The 22102-nt window shown below is 39.0% G+C and overlaps 1 pseudogene; it reads right to left on the bottom strand.

The window, feature by feature from the left end:
* Positions 1 to 4397: 4397 nt before the first annotated feature.
* Positions 4398 to 21386, bottom strand: LOC111535592 (annotated as a pseudogene).
* Between the last annotated feature and the right edge of the window lie 716 nt (positions 21387 to 22102).

The following is a 22102-nucleotide window of genomic DNA, read 5'->3' as shown; positions in this document are numbered from 1 at the left end:
AAAAGAATTAAGGTCACAGAGGGAAATAAATGAAATGGAAGAAAATAGCAAAGTTACAAATTAAGAAGAAATTAAAACTGGTTTTAAAGACATACAAATAAGAAAAACACTGAAGAATAATTAGCATAGGTAGAGCAGCACTGAAAGAATGATAGGAAATGCATTTAGAAATATTAGTCTCGGAGTTAAGTTTATAGATGTAGAGACCTAACAAAGAGTTGCTCCTACATTAAACAAACAAGCTGGAGAAACTGCAAATGAGTGAATGGCTTGTTCTGGGCCCTTTGGAGAACTGAGGTCACAGAGGAGAAGACAAACCCATCATCAAGGCATGCAGAAGCCTGCAGGTCACACAGGCCCCAGGCTTTTATGTGCACCTGGAAGACTACGGAAACTAGTAAAGTTAAAGCTGGACTTTTGAACTAGTTCCTGGTGGCTGTATGTGCGTGGGTGGGTGAAGGGGAATGAGAAATCCTGGAGTCTACAGACATAGGGTTTACACGTTTGTGTATAATTTTTCTAGGAACCCTCCAAGGCCTGTCAGGGATGGTGGGGTACAATCCTGAGAATGCTTCCCCCATGGTGCTGATAGGGAGGGACCACTATCCCACCCACTGCTACAACTCTGGAGACACAGCTTTCCCATTTCTCATATAGAACACAAGGCCGGGGAAAGAGCATCCAAACCTGAGCCAGAGGGAACTGTGAAAACACTCACAGCAGCTGATGGTGGAAAAACAAGGTCAACACCCACATCTCTGCCCAGATACATCTCCCATAAAGAAACTAAAGCATTAATTTACAGGGCACTGTTGCAGACCCACTTCAACTGGAAGCTAGGAACATGGACAAGCAGCCTCTCTACCACTAGGGGAGGGATGGGAATGTGCTCTTGTCCTGGCATTGCCTCTACAGGAGAGGCAGGAAACTCTGAAGGTCAGTCACCCCACACCCCAGTTCACAGTGCTGAGTGTGAGGCTTCCTCAGAACATCAGAGATCTCCTCATTCCCTCACCCCTGCCACCAGGCTAAGCAGCACGGAATAAAAACAACAATGGAACACATTATAGCTGGGCCGAGTGCAAGAGAACATTTCCGGTAAGCAGCACAAAGGGAAGGCACAGCAAACCTGGGCGATATTACCAAAGTGTCACGAGAAGGATTTGAATTCCCTGGTTCTCAGGATATTGCTGCTGTAACAAACTCTAATCCCAGCCTACCTCTCAACTACATTACCACAAACCCCTACGCTAAGGCGTACCTGAGGGAAAACTGCTCATCAATAACCTAAAAAATACCCTCTATCAATGTCAGTGAGCTGATGAAAACAATAAAAATAAAAAAAATCTGTTTACCCCAATACACTATCCTATACAATACTATTGCTTTCAACAAAAATTACAAGCTAAGACATCCCATTTTATGTTTATGTGAGATAATTATTTGTGTCAAAACCAAACTTAGGTTGAAGCGTGTTGTTCAGGAGGCTCGGACCCAGGCGACGGTGGGCATCACCCCTCCCGCCCGTCAGGGCCACGCCACGTCCTGGAAGGAAGGCCGAGGGGATGCTCCTGGGGAAGGCAATCACGGCAGGCGGCCTGGCCAGCAGCATCCACACCTGTATTACGTTTCCCACTGAGCACATGAAGACCGACAAGTGCTTGCCCCCGCTGGGCACCGGGCGTGGGGGCTGTGGGGCACAGTGACAGGCACGGCATCCTGGGCCTGGACCACGGCCTCAGCTCCCTACTCTGTGGCTTCATCCCTGAGGCAGCGTCAGGTTCCGGACGTTCGAGTTCCTCGGCATCCAGATGTGGGATGCCCAGGGACTGCTGAACAGCAGGCTCGGGTTGCTGTGCAGCCAGGGCTCCAGCGTGGCCGGGCCGTGGTGGTCGTCTGTCCCATGGAGACCATCAAAGTAAAGTTCAACCACGACCAGACCTCCCCAGACCCCAAGAACAGATAATTCTTCGGGGTTAGGGAGATTGTGCGGGAACAAGGGCTGAGGGGACATACCAGGGCCTCATGGCTGCTGCGCTGAAGCAGGGCTGGAACCAGGCCATTGCTTCTTCGTCCTGACCTCCCTGCAGCAACTGGTACCAAAGGGACAAACCCATAAACCCGCTGATCACTGGGGTCTTCTGAGCCATTGGGGGCACAGCCAGCGTCTTCAGAAATCCCCCCTCTGGCGGGATCGAGACCCGGATGCGGGGCTTGTAAGTGCACAAACACCGGAACACAGGACTCCCGCTGCAGATCCCGTGGAAGGAGGGGCTCAAGGCCTTCACAAGGGCACTATCCCCAGCCAGTCACTGACCAGGTCTGCCTGGATGTGGCCATAGCACTTATCATCTACCATGAGGTGGTGAAGCCACTCAACAAAGTGTGGAAGAGGGCCTAAGCCCAGAGGGGCTGCAAGGGGCCGCTCCAGGCACCTCCAGAGCAGCCGCCACCCTTGTCTTACAGGATTCCAGGGCAGAAGTGCCAAAAGGCCCCTTCCCATGTCCCTTGTGCTCTGCAGCCTGCTCTGTGTATTGCGGCATCAAGTCCCTGTGTCCCATAGTGCCATGTCTTCCCTGTGACTGTGTGTGAAACTACTACTGTGTCCACATGTCTGGCCCAGCCATGGCTGGCTGTCCATCTGGCCTGTGAATCTGTGCCCACTTGCTCATGTGCTTACTCTGAGCCTGGGCCTGTGTTTCAGGTTCTGTGTCATGTGACACTGTGCCCTGCCTGCCATGGGGCACTTGTGTGGACTGGGTCCTTGGCTCTGTAGGTCTGACCAGGTCCCAGTGCAGTGCCTTCCACCCTGCTCTCGTCTACTACAGCTGCCTCCAGGCCTCGGCCTGTTTTCACCACATTCAAGGGGCTGCACCCCCACCTTCCCCCACCATTGGCCTTAACTGGCCTTCTGGGCCTCCCTTGGCCCAGGACAGGATGGCACCCATGACTCTCAGAACCACCCTGCCAAGGCAGAATAAACCGAATCCTGTTTTTAAAAAAATGGAAAATTATGAAGCACAGAAGAAAATTAGGTATGAGGAAAAGGGGTCAGAAGAAATTAGACATCACATAAACTTTGAATATTGGAAATATATTTTAAATGTTAAGGTAAAAAACAAATGGAGAAAATATCAAAATAATTTTGAGGCCGGGCATGGCGGCTTACGCCAGTAATGCCAGCACTTTGGGAGGCTGAGGCAGGCAGATCACTTGAGGTTAGGAGTTCGATACCAGCCTGGCCCACATCGTGAAACCCCATCTCTACTAAAAATACAACAGTTAGTTGGATGTGATGGCAGGTCCCTGTAATCCCAGTTACTTAGGAGGCTGAGGCATGAGAATTGCTTGAACCTGGGAGGCAGAGGTTGCAGTGAGCCACGACTGCACCACTGTACTCCAGCCTGAGCAACAGTGTGAGACTCTGTCTCAAAAAACAATAATTTCGGAAGAGCAAGAAACTAAACCGAGCAAGCACATTTTGAAAAGAGTCAAACAGAAATAAATAATGTAAACAAATTTCATATACAATATGTGAGTTAAATATAAAATTAGATTGAGTTGATGAGAGAATTAGTGAACTGGGTTAGTGAACTGGAATTTTGAGCAGAATGAATATAACAAAATAAAGAGAAACAATAATAGCAATATGAATGTAATTATCCATCTATAAATAATAGAATGACAAGGAATACAGCATGATTATTTCACTTGAATTCATACAAATAACAAGTCACATTAATAAAATAATTATTTACCAACTTCTAAAATTAAAAGCCAGGCATGAACATGGATACATAGCTAGCATATTTTTAATACGTAATGGTAAACTAAATTACCTTCAAAGCTGGCTGGGCACAGTGGCTCATGCCTGTGATCCCAGTACTTTGGGAGGCCAAGGCAGGTGGATCACCTGAGTCCAGGAGTTTGATACCAGCCTGGCCAACGTGGTGAAACCCCATCTCTACTAAAAATACAAAAATTAGCCGGGCATGGTAGTGCATGGGTAATCCCAGGTACTTGGGAGGCTGAGGCAAGAGAATTGCTTGAATCTGGGAGGCAGAGACTGCAGTGAGCCAAGATAGTGCCACTGCACTCCAGCCTGGGTGATAGATAGAGCTAGAGTCCATCTAAAAAAAAAAAAAAGAGAGAGAGAAATTTTATTTACCAATGGAAGCATCTTAAGTCTACACTTCAAGAAGACAGAAAAGTTGTCTTATATAAAGTTTAGGGAATCAAAATTAAAGAATAGCAACTTGTGGACACAGGGAACTATGATGATGGACATGGAACTAAAGAAATCACCAAGTCCGGCAGCATAGGTTTCAAAAGCATTTAGATGAAATAAAAGTGTAATCAAAGTATATATCAAATTATGTTTTTTGAATAATTTGATGTCAAAATCTATTTTTCAGGTAATTATTTTCATAATTTATTTAAAATCTGTGATATTTATATTGCACATTATGCAAAACTTTGATTATCCTTTTATAAGAACTAAGTAAAGAGCTAACAGTGAAATGGAAATTACCCACAGGCCTCTGGACGCCCACAATGACTGAGTCACAAGCCCATAACAGGGTTGAGGAGGATGCGATGATAAGGTCAATCCAGTGCATGACCACAAAGCAACTCACCAACAGCAGGATGGTCTGGGTGGCCCTTTTCTCTGGGGAGGCTCCTGGAGAGAGGCTGGTGCTGTGAATGTATTGGGATCATCTCTGATGCCTGGACAAGAGAATTACCATGTATGGACTTGACAGCAACATGATTGCAACAAAGAAGACATTCGTAAGCAGTGGCAGCATGAAAGACAAGCTCTGGATGATGTAGCTTATGGAAGAAAGTGAGCAGTATTTACTGATACTTAGCACATCGGGTCTTGGTCCCATTAGAAGAAGCCACAGTGGAGAGTAGGTTACTACTGAGAGACAAACTGAGAACCCATAGGAAGAAGAAGGAGTGAAAGATGTAACCTGTGAATTGCTGCTTAATCCTTGCAGACCAGGACATGCTGGGGCTGATGGTGCCGGCATGGAGCATGCTCAGGAGGCAGGTGGTGCTGATGGAGAGGTCGCTCATTATCCTGTTCATGTAGAAAAGCATCTTACACTTTAAGTCAGTGAAATTCAGTGACTCAAAATGTCTTCAGACACAAGAACACAATGTTGAGCAGCATCACGATATGGACAAATGCCAAGTGACTGGTAGTCAGGTCAGTAGGCTTAAGCCTGTGATCCACAAGAACTGTGAAGACAGGAAACAAAATGAGGAAGGCATTGGCTGAGACTCCAGTACCAGCTTGGGAAAATAAGACATTTTAAATGATAATATAGGTAGCGAGTGTGTTCATCTTAATGGAAAATAGGAAACATTTTATATATCTGAAACAAAAATAAAACTCCCATCATCAACGATATTTATTCCATAGCAAAAGTTATCACCAGCATTATTTTAATTCCAATCATTTATCTTGATTAATCTTGAGTAGCTCATATAATTTCTTTAAAAATATGGCCTGGAAATATTTTTTTTTTCCTTTTTTTTGAGACGGAGTCTCACTCTGTCGCCCAGGCTGGAGTGCAGTGGCCGGATCTCAGCTCACTGCAAGCTCTGCCTCCCGGGTTTACGCCATTCTCCTGCCTCAGCCTCCCGAGTAGCTGGGACTACAGGAGCCCGCCACCTCGCCCGGCTAGTTTTTCGTATTTTTTAGTAGAGACAGGGTTTCACCGTGTTAGCCAGGATGGTCTTGATCTCCTGACCTCGTGATCCGCCCGTCTCGGCCTCCCAAAGTGCTGGGAAGAAATTATTTTATGCACCCAATTATTAATACAATGCATCAAGCACCCACATGTGAATAATTAGAGGTAGTCACATTATCTATACTCCTGTACTGCCTAAGAAACATTCATTTAGAAAACTAAGTTTTTACTTTCCTTAATTCAATATTAATGACAAAGAATAGTGAGTGCATGTAAAAATAAATCAGGCATGTTTCTGCAAGTGAACTGAAATTTTATTCTAATAGAGAAAGAATAACCAAAAACATCTTGGAAAAAATGACCCAGTAAGTGGATCCTATATCATAGTACTCTGACAACTGTTCTCCTTTGTCCATCATGTAAGTACACTTGCAATTGTGTGGGGCCTACCCTGATCATGCAGGATAATTTCTCTATTATAATTTCAGCTGCTTATTAATGTGAATACCCTCTTCACCTTAATTCCCTTCCGTTATATTACCTAATATATTCACAGGTTCTGGATATTAGAATGCGGACATGTTTTTACCAACTCGATCTCCCACAGTGGTCCCAGTTCTCTCCCAGCTTAGTTTTCATGCCAGAGACCTCCTATGTAAATTCTTTACATCTTCAGAGAGAAGTGCTAAAGTCCTGTTGTCAACTTTCTTTAGGATGAATGATATGTTGTTCAACTTTATGACATCCATGAGGTTGCACCAAAATGCTTACACAATGACCTGTTTTGAGACTTAGATTATTATACTCTCCCATGCTTTAAAAAATATTTAAGTTTCTCATAGTAATAATGAGTCCATTAATGTCTTCTTTAAATATTTTATTTTATTTTATTTTATTTTATTTTATTTTATTTTATTTTATTTTATTTTGAGATGGAGTTTCACCCTTGTTGCCCAGGCTGGAGTGCAATGGCGTGATCTTGGTTCACTGCAACATCTGCCTCCTGGATTCAAGCGATTCTCCTGCCTCAGTCTCCCAAGTAGCTGGGATTACAGACACGCACCACCACGCCTAGCTGATTTTGTATTTTTAGTAGAGATGGGGTTTCACCATGTCGGTCAGGCTGGTCTCGAATTTCTGACCTCAAGTGATTCACCCACCTCAACCTCCCAAAGTGCTGGGATTACAGGCATGAGCCACCACACCTGGCCCCATTCATTCTTAATCAAGGTATCTTTTTATAATAATCTCTTATAAAATTTCACCAAATAATTAAGAAATTACATTCTCATGTTATTTCCTCCAGATGTCAAATGAATTCAATACTGGTCTTATAACAATTCAGCTGTGTGACGCTAAAAAAAAATCATCCACATTCACTCTATTCCTTTTCTGAGATGGAAAAGGGTTCACATATTTGCAAGGTTATTTAAAGCTACACTGGTGCATAAGTATAAATGGCAATGCAGATAATGTGATAATTATGTTATTGACTCATACTCAGAAAATCATGGTTGAAGTAGAACATTGCTCTAAAACCACCAGATATGTATGAGTTTATAAAAGGAATAATTGCACAGTTAAGTAAATAAATTTTTAACTCCTACAAATGCTTAATCTAGTAAAGGGACATTAAATTTAACCACCAGAGCCAAATGACTGCTCTGCACCCTCAGCTCAGTTGGAGTATGGTGCAATGTTGAAATCAGGTGAAGCTCCAGGAGAATATTGATTTAAAAGTCCAATGATCTCCTCATCTTAAGGTTTATAATCCAATATAAATAAAACAGAATGTGGGCATACACTACTAATATCTGTGGAATTAATTAATAACTATATATCAGAATCATTCTTATTATCCTGCATATATCACAGGCCATGTATCAAAAGATGTAAAAGTAAGAACAAAGTAATACAGATAATTTTAAATATTTTCTTCTCTTACCCCAAAGAATATCCAGATCACCACTTCTAATTTATGTCCCTCACTCTGTAAGTGACTTTCACAAACTAAAACAGGTGTGTTTCTACCAGATCTTCATATGACCTCCTTCTCAGGTGAGATGCTGGAGGGCATTGCTGCTAAGCCTAGACTGGGGCGGACTATGGTTCTAACATATATTTAAGAATCTACCCCATCTCTACTAAAAGTACAAAAAATTAGCCAGGCGTGGTGGCGGGTACCTGTAGTCCCAGCTACTCAGGAGGCTGAGGCAGGAGAATGGCGTGAACCTGGGAGGTGGAGCTTGCAGTGAGTGGAGATCGCGCCAGTGCACTCCAGCCTAGAGGACAGAGCAAGACTCCGTCTCAAAAAAAAAAAACAAAAACAAAAACAAAAACAAAAAAAAAAAAACAAAAAAAGAATAAAAAAATCTAAGTATTTTATAGTTATACTAAAAAAGATTTTTCTTGTCTTTTTAAATTTTAAACTTATTTTTTTGCCCTGTATATTTATTTTATGAATCTCTCAACCTCACCAAAAAAAAAATCATGACATCCAAAAACATTACATAGACTTGGGAGAAATGGAACAGAAGAAAAACTCACATAAGTCATATGAGTTGTTCGAATGTAAAAAAGAATTGGGTCCTATCTAACACCATAAATATGTACAAATCTGAATTTACCCCTCAGATTGCTAGGAGCAATGAGTTTGTCCTTGGACTTACGGTGAAGGTCCTGAGCACTCTTAGAGACAGATAATGCAGATCAAGTTCATCTTCCTTATTCTCACTTCATCTTAGTCAGTTTTTAGTAGTAGAAACCCTAAGTCATGTGCACAGTCACAGAAACGATACTTCTGAACTGCTTTTCTCTTTGTATTTGCTCCATTTTTACCTACTTGAACAATTTTTACCCACAAACTTTAGAAAAAACTGTAACCAAATGTTCCCACATGATGTGAGCCTTAAAAGCATTTCCAGCTGGGGGAGTAGGGGAAAAGGGGTTTCTCTTTCAACAAATGCATATTAATCTCAGTGAAAACTCAGAAGTTTAAACACAGTCCTCCTTGGGTCATGTGGCTACCCCAGGACCAATCATTGCACCACACATAGGAGATAATCTAAAAAACCAGGCTGGAGTTAAGGTTCTCTGGTGGAGTTTCCACTTTAGAAATCCGTTTTGTCAGGTTTTGTGTTTTCATGTTATAGACATGATAGCCATATATCCATCTATTCCACTTCCAGTAGAGATGAAAACCTAAAAGCATATACCCATTCAGAGGATTTTACATGAATCTTCATAGCAGCTTTACTTGCAATAGCCAAAACCTGAAAACTGTCCAAATGTCCATGGACAGGTGAATTTTTGACTGATAAACTTACTATGTATATAATGAAATAATACTCCATAGTAAGAACAGAATGATTGAGAGATGTAGCAACATGAATAAATCTCAAAAACAGTGATGCTGAATGATCAGAAATTGTATGTACTCTATAATTTCATGTACTTGGAAATAAAAACTCATGGATAGGGACTGACAGTGGATCAGTGTTTACCTGTGGATGGGATGGGGATAGGCAGGAGAAAGTGACTAAATAAAACACCAGGAAACGGTAGTAAAGGTAATGGTTATGTTAGTTATTTTAATATGTTGTTGGTTTTATAGAGCTACAAATGCCAAGAATTATCAAAATGAACAACTGAAGTATGTGAACTTTATTGCATGTAAATAAATCTTTTTTAAAAATTAACTGATACAAATTGATTTACATGACCAGAAAGCTCTTGAACAACTCTCCCATTTTCTCCCCTATTTTTATTCTTCTATGACCTTATAGACTGTGTTAACATACTTCTCATCTTACTGATCTTTTATGTCCACATTTCTCCAGGTAAATATAACTATCACCATAATTTATTGGTTTCTCTTTAGTTCATTAGTAATTATGAGCAATGTACTGAAATGTTAAAGATACCTTTATGCATTCAGAATCCTCTGCTCTCTGATCCACATAGTAAGTGAAGTATGCTATCAATAATTACACAGAAAATTGCTTTTTTTTTTTCTGAGATGGAATCTCGCTTGGTCGCCCAGGCTGGAGTGCAATGGCATGATGCTGGCTCACTGCAACCTCCAACTCCCGGGTTCAAGTGATTTTCCCACCTCAGCCTCCTGAGTAGCTGGGATTACAGGCATCCACCATCATTCCCGGCTAATGTTTGTATTTCTATTAGAGACAAGGTTTCACCATGTTGGCCAGGCTGGTCTTGAACCCCTGACCTTAGGTAATCTGCCCACCTCGGCCTCCCAAAGTGCTGAGATTACAGGCATGAGCCATCACGCAGGGCCAGAATATTGCAAATAGCTACAATTAACCCTGATCTGGACACCTTGACTTGATCCTAACTTTGTAAAAGAGGGTAGCATTGTGAAACTATAAAATTAGACTAATAATAAATAACATAGGGTGCTTTCAGTGTAAGAAATAATACTTTCCTAAGCAAAAAACTAAATAAATAAAATAACTGGAGGAATTATATTTTCTGACTTCATATTATACTACAAAATTATAGTAAACAAAAGAGTATGGTACTGGCATAAAATCAGACCCACATATCAATGGAAGAGAAGAGAGAACCCATAACAAATCTACATTACAGTGAACTCATTTTTGAAAAAGGTGCCAAGAACATACACTGCTGGTAAATGGTGCTGAAAAAACTGGATATGCATATGCGGAAGAATGAAATCAGACCAGTATCTATCACCGTATACAAAAGTAAAATCAAAGTGGACTAACGACGTAAAGCTAAGACCTCATACTATAAAACTAGTCCAAAAAAGAAAAAAAAAAATTAGGGAACATCTCTAGGACATGTCTGGACAAAAATATCTTGAGCAAACACCCCACAACACAAGCACAGGCAACCAAAGCAAAAATGGACAAATGGATCACATTAAATTAAAAAGTTTCTGCACAGAAAATGATACAATCAACAAAGTTGAGAGACAATCCACAGAATGGGAGAAAATATTTGCAAACTACTCATTTGACAAAGGATTAATAACCAGAATACATAAAAAGCTCAGAGAACTCTATAAGAAACAATCTAATAACCTCATTAAAAAAAGGGGGGAGGCAAAAGATTTGAATAGATATTTTTCAAAAGACGTACAAATGGCAAACAGGTATAAGAAAAAAAGGTGCTCAATATCACTGATCAGAGAAACGGAAATCAAAACTACAATGAGATATCATCTCACCACAGTTTAAATGACTTGTATGCAAAAGACAGGCAATTACAAATGCTATCAAGGATGCAGAAAAAAAGGAATGCTTGTACACTGCTGCTGGGAATGTCAATTAGTAAAACCACTAAGGAGAATAGTTTGGAGGTTTCTCAATAAATTAAAGTTGAGCTGCCATATGATCTAGCAATCCTTACTGATTTGTTTTTCTAAGACCACCAGAGCGGGCACAAAAGAACCAGAGGGTAGGCAAGCGTAGGAGCAAAACTGCAAATTTATTTTTGGTCACTTAAGGTGTGGGGGAGAGGTCTATCGGCCTCCGGCAAAGGAGGCCGACAGAGTCCCCCGGGTGGGGCTCTCAGATGGAGTTCCTGCAGTCCCGACATCCCGACAGGAGTGGGGCTGGGAAGTCCGAGTGGGACCCTGGCCGAGAGCAGCTTTTCTAGGAGTGGGAGGGCAATAGGCGGGGCATGGGCGTGTCGGGGGGCATTGGGCAGGTGCAACCAGGTAAATCTTGGTCTCTTCGAATTGACGTCACTTGGCGCATGCCCAGTTGGTCTGCACCTTCCCCCTCGCCAGCTGCGTTTTCGTGCACGGAGAAAAGTTGGTGAAGAAGAACCGGGAAGTGCGCCATCCTGCCTCTGTTCGTCCAAACACCTACTGCTGGGTGTATACCAAAAATAAAGGAAATCAGTATGTCAAATACACATCTGCTCTCCCATGTTTGTTGTAACGTTGATTGCAAAGCTAAAATTTGGAAGAAAACTTAGTGTCCATCAACAGATGAATGGATAAAAGAATAAGATCCAGTCATTCTCAGTAACACTGATGGAACATTATGGATCATTATGCTAAGTGAAATAAGCCAGGCACAGAAAGACAAATGTTGCATGTTCTCACTTATTTGTGGAATTGAAAATCAAAACAAATTCATGGACATAGAGAGCATATGGGTGGTTATCAGAGGCTGGGAAAGGTAGTGAGGGCGGGGTGGTGGGAAGGTGGGGACAGTCAATGTAAGTAATTATCGTATGTGGCTACTGGATACTTGCAATGTGGCTACTACATGATTGAGGAACTAAATTTAATTTTAATTATGTTAAACTATGTAGGTTAGTCACAGACAGTTAGTGCCTACCATATTACAAAGTACAGGTCTAGATATACCACAACTAAATATCAGTCTTCAGATAGCTATATGCTTACTTTACTGAGTGACCCATGAAAGATTATCAAAGTGAAGTACATATATTTAGCAGATCAGTTAATAGATAAAAGTCAACTTTACAAACTTAGCTGGCCATCTTCCATTTTGGCTTTTGGATAGTTAAGGAATAGTTGTGTTGCTTGCTCCCATTTTGCATGTGTGTTTTCCCAAGACTACAATGAAGCCAATTATCACTTGAAAGCAACTTTAAGTCTAGAGCTAAATATCAATCAGCAACAGCCAAGTTTCAAACTTGATGTATATTAAGTACTCAGATATTACACTTGTAATATGCACATATCTTGGATTTACTTCAAAAGCTATCCCTGATCACACATTATGTAACAAGAGGCTTCCAAATTTGAGGGTTAGCACCTGGGAGGGGTGTTTCTGTTGCTAAGGGCACACCTCAGTGTTTCCTGCAGTGGGATACTCAGTGCGCCTCAACAGTGCCATCACTCTTTTCTGAAATGCTGCTCTTCCTAAGCAAATACAACAGCAAATCAAGTTACTGCACTTAGAGCCCTCCTGCCAATGCAGAACCTGATAAGCCCCACCCAAAAGGCAGAGTAGGAGGAGCAGAGCAAATGCTTCAAATGATAAAGCCAAAAACTTCCTTTCACTAACCTCCCAGGAAAGGTACTTATCTAGGACTCTACAATGTCCACAGCATAAAATAGCTATGTCAACCTATAATTTACTCAAAACATATGCCAATGTGTGTAAATTTCACTATCTACAACTCAGGTAGAGTAAATTACATAATCATAACTGATAGTAACATATACTGCCAGTTAGTTTTAAAATGTATAGCATATTAACAACTCAGTGGGAGACTATTTCAAATGCTTTTTATTTTCATCTTACTTCGTTAAGAAAAGGGTTTCAAGATACTTGAATTTCCCTGTAAACTTACAAAGTAGTAACCTTAAATACGTTCTCACAATCAGATGCCATGTGCTTTGAGGCAGGCTGCATAAAAAAACACTACTCACATTTATCTGTTGACATTATATTGCTGACAGAGGCAAACTCCATGAATGTGTAATAGTTGGGCAACAGGTTATGCACCGACACTTCATCCACCCCACACCGGATATCTGCTTCCTCACAGAGGTGGTGGAAACAGGATATGGCAACCGAACAGCTTCAGTGTCAGAGTTTCACAAAAACATGCACAGGGCCACTTCTAGTTTGGTCTGCGCTTGTTGGCAAATCAGGGGGTTCCGCTGCATCCTGCTGCACTATCCTGACAGTCAAGGGTGGAAGACATATATTTGCAACTTCACTAATTTTATGTATAAAACCCAACAATGCAATAAACTCTGTGTGTGTGTGTGTGTGTGTGTGTGTGTGTGTGTGTGTGTGTGTATCTCAGCATACAATAACTCACAAGAGCTTTCTCCTTCAATCATTACAGGAATTTTTCAAACCTCAAAATATCTTGTCTAAGTGAGAAATGAGATTATGTAGACCAACATAAAGCTACTATCTGTCCAATTTCAATTCAATTAGGTATTCTCCTATTCCAGATTCCAGAAATGTAAACTGATTCTAACATGGACAGGTAAAACACTGTAATATAAATATACTACAGTAACAATATAATGTACTTCCCCATCAATTAGAAATGATAAAAAAGAGGAAGTAACAGGATATTCTGTTTGCTATAGGGAAATAATAAAATAAGTACACTGCAGCACTCATTGAAACAAGGGTATAAACAAGAAGTAAATATTGCTGTAGAAGATACACTTGATTCTGAATTACCTATTCCCCAAACATGAAATAGAGAAAATAATTGACAAAATAAATGCAAATTCTACAACTAAAATAGACAATAGTAAATACCATACTGCTTAGATGTTTTTTCTTAACAAGGTTATATTAAAAATTAGGGATAAAAAAAGTTTTGGTTTGCAAAATGAACTCTTCTGTAATGATCTGATATTTTCACTTGAAATATGATTCATATTTAAAAGAAATTATACACGCAAACACAAAAAAACAGAAACACTTATCTTTAACATGAAGCAAAATACTTTGTTTTTATACCTGTAACTCTGTACCTTTGTTAGCTGGCACAAATTCTACACTTCCACGGTATGAATGGTTTTTTATGGGGTGGAGGTTTATAATAATTATAGTTATCAGATAGAGCTTGTGTCAAGTGCTATTTACACATCCTTTTATTTAACCCTCACAACAACTCTGGGGCAGGAATTATTACTGTCCCTATTTTAAAGTTGAGGAACTGAGGAACAAGGATGTTAAAAAGTTGACCAATGTTCCACAAAGAGCAGTGATAGAACTAGAGCCTAAGCAGTTTTTCACTATGACACTATATTACCTAGATGAAATTTACAAAAGTTATTCAGAAAACAAATAGAGCACACAAGATGATACAGGAAAATCATGAAAGAAGCTGACCATAGAGGAGTTCCCTTTTCCCTTCTGGTGAGAGGCTCCAGGAGTACGTAGCAACTCTTCATGACCCATGGACATTTGACTAGTTTTTCCACTAGAAGGAATATCACATCCTATGCCATAAAAAACGGAGAAAGTGACAGGAATTTCTATCTGCCTGCTAGAGAAAATAAATAAGTTTTACTGAAGCACTGATAACCAAGAGGAATAAACACTTATTTGAGTTGTTTTCCTGTTTGCAACTCTCCTAGAAAACCTCTCCTCTCAATCTCTATGCCCCACCTTGAAGGAGAAACCCATTCACTAGAAACTCATTAGAACAAATAATGTTTACTGAATGTCTTTAAAATTTCTTTCAGTTTCCCATTCTCTAAATCATCAGAAACAGTAGATTCTACAAATATAAATTAAGTCTAGCATAAACATAAGTAAAACATCAACAAAAATCTACTACATGAAAACTATAATTCGATCTCAATGACAAAAACTTTTTTTCCGTAAGATTTTATCCTGTGCCATGTTGGGACAACTAGAAATTGACTCTTGAGGTTAAGTTCTTCTAGACCAGTAATGAACCCTGGTATACACAGCAAGTATGTCACAAGAGTGACTGTGCTGACCAGGACACTATGAATTCATTACTGGATTCCTCATACTTGTATTCTGGAGATTATACCATAGGCAAGGGCATGAAAGTCTGAAGTCTAATCTCTTTCCGTATCTTTGGAATAATGCCAAATTCTGCTACATTAACACATCAAATAAGCCAGATGTGAATAAAACCACTTCATCACTAGTCTATTTCTAAACAATTTATTAATAACAAGCTGTACAATACTGAAAAGGACATGAGTTTTATACATTTAAGGTTTTCCACAGTTACACGTCTAGTACCAGACAAAAACTCATTAAATCAAGTACTCCTAAAACTAGGCCATAATAGAATTTCTAAATTAATTATAGAAACTATATGTTAAAAGAAATTTAAGGCTCTTCTCTATCCTCTACAACCTTATCATGTTTCAATAGTTCAGAATAAAAAAATTTCACTTCACCCCAATGAAGAAGTCTCCTGATATTCTCAAGAGGTGAAACCTTTATTGGAGGAATAGAAATAAATCTAGATTGAGGAAGGACCCTCAACCTTTTCCCTTTTGCTTCTTGATAGATAATTCTCTGGACTAGTCTAGCCATGAGATATAGGTCTTTATGATTTCTGAGAGCTATGATTCTAGAACTGGACAAAAGCTCATTAAATCAAGTACTCCCAAATCTACACCATAATATAATTCTTAAATCAATTATAGAAGCTATGTGTTAAAATAAATGTTATGTATGAATTATGTCTTATGTATGAACTTGAAAGTAAAGACAGAATATGCTCCTCAGGCTACTTTGGTTATAGCAGCCCCCACTTTTCCTAGGCCTGCCCCATAGAGACCTAATTAACTCAACTAGAACTAGAATTCATCAACAGTGTGGTTTTAAGGCCAAAGCCTCAGAATAATTTTTAAAATGCTGATTTGCCAGCCATTGTGCTTTGCACATACATATCCTTTTGAGAAACTTGGGAGGAAGGAGGAGCTGAAATAGGACCTAGTTTGGCTATAAAACACTTCTTAGTCTCTCCCCATTACCATTCAAAATATTCTTCCATTTTCTAAGATATCATTTTGCTTACCTTATTTTTAAGAAGAAATATATTTCTGCAGATCAAAATGTCCCACAACCACTTGAGAATTTCTGTGCTACTAAGCATTTGATGACTAATTTCTTGCAGGGTAAAAAAGCATTTGTGAGCTGCAGTAACATCAAGTTCATTGTTACTAGCATCAACAATAACCTAATGCAGATATAAGCAGACATAAGAATGGCATCCTTCCATAAGGAACACAGGTTTAGAGAAGCTTAGTTTCCTTTGTAGGGTGTTAGAGAAATAGTTATCAAAGTGTCAATAGCATTATAATCAAAGGAAATAATTCTGTAGGTTATAGAAAAAAAGCAAGTACTTATTTATAAGCCCCCTATGTTTCATTAGACTCTCAGTGTTTCTATCCATGTATCTCATCCTTGCAGTGGACATAAGAAGAAACAATAAACCACATGCACAGCAGAGACTGCCTATAAACCCAGTGCTCCACAGTGGGGGTTTGTAAGCTACCACCCACAGGCCAAATCCAGCCTGCCTCTTGTTATTGTAAATATAAAGTTTTAGTTAAACACAGCCACGCCCATTCATTCACATGTTGTCTGTGGCCACTTTCATGCTCCAAAGGCAGAACTGAATGGTGATGACAGAAACTGTATTACCCACAAAGCCTAAAATATTTACTATCTGGCCTTTTAGAGAAAAGTTTCCTGATCCCTACTCTAGAGCTGCACTGTCTAACATAGTAGCCACTAGCCAGCCACACATGGCTACTGAGCACTTTAAGTGTCGCTTGTTCAAACTGAGATGTGCTGTAAGTATAAAAGACACACCAAAGTTTGAAGACTTTATTAAAACAAGAGAATGAAATATATCATTAATAACTTTTATATTGATTACATGTTGAAATTATAGATAATACACACCGGGTTAAATAAAACATTAATACAATTAATTTTACCTGCTTCTTTGTACTCTTTAATATAGTAACTAGAAAATTTTAAATATGGGGTTCTCATTATATTACTAGTGGAGAGCACTGCTCTAGAGTAAGGTTTAATTCAGCTGCCAAGTAACTAAGCACACCCATTCCTATACGATAATGGCAAACTTCAGGTTTACACATTTACATTTCCTCAGTGTGGTCACTTCACGCCCATTACAATGTAATGATTTATATAATCTAGGAAGTAGACCACAAAATTCTGTATATATTTTTGTCTTCTAAGCTGGTATCCATGATTAATTCATTCATCAAAAGCATTGGTATTACAGAAAGTTTATGAAAGATCATAGTTTTAAAACTGAAAAAACAATATTGTTACAAAATTTTATCATTCTAGGCTTATAACTGTGAAAATCAATTAAAAACACAGAAGTAACCACATTGAAATGTGAAAAACGGAATATACTAAAAAATAGTACTTATGTTTGTGTGACAAAATTTAGCACTATTCTTAAAATTTATTTTCTAACTTGCTGTGATACTTTTCTTACAGTTAAAACAATAAATTCTAATAATTTGAAGTCAAATAAAATACAAAATCATAAAACCTTTGGAAGTGTGTTACAAGGTACTAAGTACTATAGAGTTAATATTTCAAGACAAAAAAATACAAAATAAAATTTAAAAGTTCAATTGAAAAAATAAAAGTACATATACCTAATCTCCCAGAATGTTTCTACAGGAACATTAGGATTCCACAAATCAATGCTATCTAACTGATGAAGAACCAGCTGAGCCTGAATTTTTTTAAAAAGAGAAAGACAAAGAGAAGACTCACGCAAACATTTTTGGTAAACATAACACTGGAGTACTTATTTTATAAATGCTAAGAAATTGAGCTATTTCATTTGTAGTTTCAATATACAGTAAAAGCTAAAAAGAGACAAACTCTGGCAAACACAAACCTCTAGGGAATAATACGGACAGAATGAAATCATTTTATTCCCATCATTCTTACTCTAACTGCCAGGTACGTATAAAGCTGAATGATGAATTCAGAACAATATATAACTGTAAAAACTACTTTAAGAAATAAGCAAAATAATTTCAATAGGTATTAAAGAACTCTATGAAACAAAGGGTAATCCCCAAGGAAGAAGGATTTGCCAAAATTAATACACAGAGCAAAAGATAAGTAAAAACTGTCTTACTTGCCACAAAATCTCTTGTAACAGAAAAGAGCAATTATTTTCCAAAATCAAGAGAGAGGAAACAACATGAATTTTGTATTTCATAGGAGATTATCCATTCTAAAGTATTTCAATTGACCATAGAACTGAAATTGGAATTTGGCTCAGAGAACATTAACAGGAATTAAATAATTCACTAAAATATTTAACATATAAATAAATTACATAAATTAAAACCATCAAAGATATAAAGAATGAAATGTAAACTCTTTATTCCAACTGATCCTATCTTAACTTCAATTCTACAATTCCAACTCACATTACTCCCACCACCCTTCCATCCCCAATCCAGCAAACACTGTGAAGCTCTGGACATTTATTTCAGTCCTTGCTCAGCATATCAACATATAAAGGCCAGACACACATTATCTTATTTCAAACATTTTTATTGCACTTACTTTGAGGCATTTAATGAAAACTGCAATTAATTGTGAGAATCTTAAAAAGCTATTAATTTATAGCTCTCATATCAAGAAAAAGCAACACAAATTAAAAATCAAAGTTGCTACTATTGTACAAAACCTTGATCCTAGTTTTTTCAAGTGACAAATTCACTATATTTTTGTTTGATAAAACGTTAAAAGTATATATTGAAAGAAAAGCCTTTTCCCTGCTTTGAGTTTCTTTCCATGTTCCCTTCACGTTTTTTGTATTTTCCACGTTTTAACAAAGCCATAAACACAGTATACTCACTTGACATTTCATATTTTTCCATTTTGCTGTGTTTTCTATATAGGGTTGTTGTTTGTTTTCTTTTCTGTTTTTGAGATGGCGTCTCACTCTTTTGCCTAGGCTGGAGTGCAGTGGCGGCTCACTGTAAGCCCTGCCTCCTGTGTTCATGCCACTCTCACACCTCAGCCTCCCGAGTACCTAGGATGACAGGCACCGGCCACCACGCCCGGTTAATTTTGTTTTTGTATTTTTAGTAGAGACAGGGTTTCACCACGTTAGCCAGAACGGTCTCAATCTCCTGATCTTGTGATCCACCCGCCCTGGCCTCCCAAAGTGCTGGTATTATAGGTGTGATCATCGTGCCCGACCAATCTATACAGGTTTTTTTTTTTTTTTTTTTTTTTTTTTTTTGAGATGGGGTTTCACTCTGTCTTCCAGGCTGGAGTGCAGTGGCGCCATCTTGGTTCACTGCATCTTCCGCCTCCCGGGTTTAAGCAGTTTTCTGCCTCAGCCTCCCAAGTAGCTTGGATTACAGGTGCCCATCATGACCCCTGGCTAATTTTTTTTTTCTTTTTGGTATTTATAGTAGAGACAGGGTTTCACCATGTTGGCCAGGCTGATCTTGAACTCCTGACCTCATGATTCACCCACCTCAGCCTCCCAAAGTGCTGGGATTATAGGTGTGAGCTACCACACCCGACCCTATATAGGTTTTAATGAATGTTCAACAGCTCATTAAGTTAAAATACCATTCTCATTACTGAATATTAACCTTTTCTCCTCTTAGTAAATAAAGTTCTCCTAATATTTTCCTATTACAATTAAGTACAATAAGTACCTATGTGTGCAGCTTTTTCCATTTGAGTTATATTCATAAGATTTTTAAAGTCATAGAAATTGAATTATTTGTACAAACAAATGAAATGTTTGTATCGCTCCTGCCAAATAGCCTTCCAGAAAGACTGCAAGAAATGTATCAATTTATGGGACCAATAGCAACATACACAAATATGGAAGCAATGACTACGTAATAAGTGCTAAACGATCTTTTTTTTTCAATGACATCTCGCTCTTGTCCCACAGGCTGGAGTGCAATGATACAATTTCGGCTCTCTGCAACCTCCGGCTCCCGGGTTCAAACGATTCTTCTGCCTCAGCCACCCCAGTAGCTGGGATTACAGGTGCCTGCCACCATGCCCTGCTAATTTTTGTATTTTTAGTACAGACAGGTTTTACCATGTTGGCTAGGCTGGTCTTGAACTCCTAACCTCAGGTGATCCACCCGCTTAGGCCTCCCAAAGTGCTGGGATTACAGACGTGGGCCATTGCACCGGGCCAAAACATTTTTTATAAACATTTTTACTGAGGTATATATAAACATTTTACAGTATGTACATTAGGATGGCTATAACCACAAAGACACATTGTTACAAGTGTTACCAAGGATGCAGAAATAATAAAAGCTTCATACATTGTTACTGGGAATATAAAATGATACAGTGGCTTTGGAAAAGAGTTTGACAGTTCCCCAAAAGTTCAACAGAGTTCCCACATGACTTAGCAGTTCCACTCCTATACTTAAGAGATTTATGTCCACATATAGACTTTTACACAAATGTTCATAGCAGCATTATTCGTAACAGCCATAAAGTGGAAACACCCCCAAATGTCCACCAACAGATAACTAGATAAACAAAACAGAGATCCATACGATCAAATATTTGGCAATAAAAAGAAAGGAAATACTGATTCATACCACAACATGAATGCACCTTGAAAACATTAAGTCAAGGTAGCCAGACATAAAAGGCCACATATTCTAGGATTCCATTTATATGAAATATCAAAAACAAGCAAATCCATAGAGACAAAATAGATTAGGAGTTGGTAGGGATGAGGGAATGGGGAGTCAAGCTTCTTTCTGGGGTGATAAAAATGTCATGGATTAGAGAGTAGTGATAGCTGCACAATTGTGTGACTAAGAACTACTTAAAATGGGCAACTTGAGGGAATGTGAATTATGTCTCAATTTTAAAATCAATATTTTTCATATTTAATAAAAATATTTTAAAACATTTTAAAGTCAACTGCAATTAGAAAATTTTGAACTATTAAGAGTAACAATTTGTACATTATTATTGCTATGTGATATAAAGTAAGTAAACCCCTGCTTTCTCCATGGAGTTTTATAAAACAATATACAGATATAAACATACCATTTCCAGAAATGGCATCCACCTATTACTCATAGAAACCACACACCAAAGGAAGATCATGAATGTGCATGTAACAACCTTTGCTTCAAGAACCTGGAATTCATTTTCTGCTTACCTCCATTGCTTCCCGGGCAATCTCTGGCATGTGTGGCTGAGGGACCAGTTGGATGAGCCCTGTAATTAATTCTGCTGTACTGCCTTGGTTTCAGCAGGCCCCTGTTTTATTGGATTCCCTAAGGAAAAAAGGGAAACTTCAGTTAAAAAAATAAATTGTGAGAGATTAGAGGGAGGAAGGAATAGACAGTGACTGCTAAAGGAGACTAGGTTTCTTTTAGGGGCAATAACAATTTTCTATAACTAGGCCGGGCACGGTGGTTCATGCATCTAAGCCCAGCACTTTGGGAGGCCATGGTGGGTGGATCACCTGAGGTCAGGGGTTTGATACCAGCCTGACAAATATGGTGAAACCCGATCTCTACTAAAATTATAAAAATTAGCCAGGTGTGGTGGCATGTGCCTGTAGTCCCAGCTACTCGGGAAGCTGAGGCAGGAGAATCGCTTGAGCCTGTGAGGTGGAGGTTGCAGTGAGCCGAGATGGTGCCACTGCACTCCAGCCTGGGACACAGAGCGAGACTCTGTCTCAATAAAAAGAGAAGAAAAGAAAAAAGTTCTAGAATTAAATAGTGGTAATGGTTGCAGAACCTTGTAAATATACTGAAAACTGAATTGTAAACTTTAAAATGGTGAATTTTACTTTATGTTGCTATAGTATTTTTATCTCAATACAAATTATAATAAAAATTTTGTAAAATTAAAACTTCTATTTTTAGGGATTCT

Source organism: Piliocolobus tephrosceles, chromosome 17 (genome assembly GCF_002776525.5).
Source record: "Piliocolobus tephrosceles isolate RC106 chromosome 17, ASM277652v3, whole genome shotgun sequence".
Taxonomy (NCBI): domain Eukaryota; kingdom Metazoa; phylum Chordata; class Mammalia; order Primates; family Cercopithecidae; genus Piliocolobus; species Piliocolobus tephrosceles.
The sequence above is the reverse complement of the archived record's forward strand: the minus strand, read 5'-3'. Positions and strand labels throughout refer to the sequence as shown.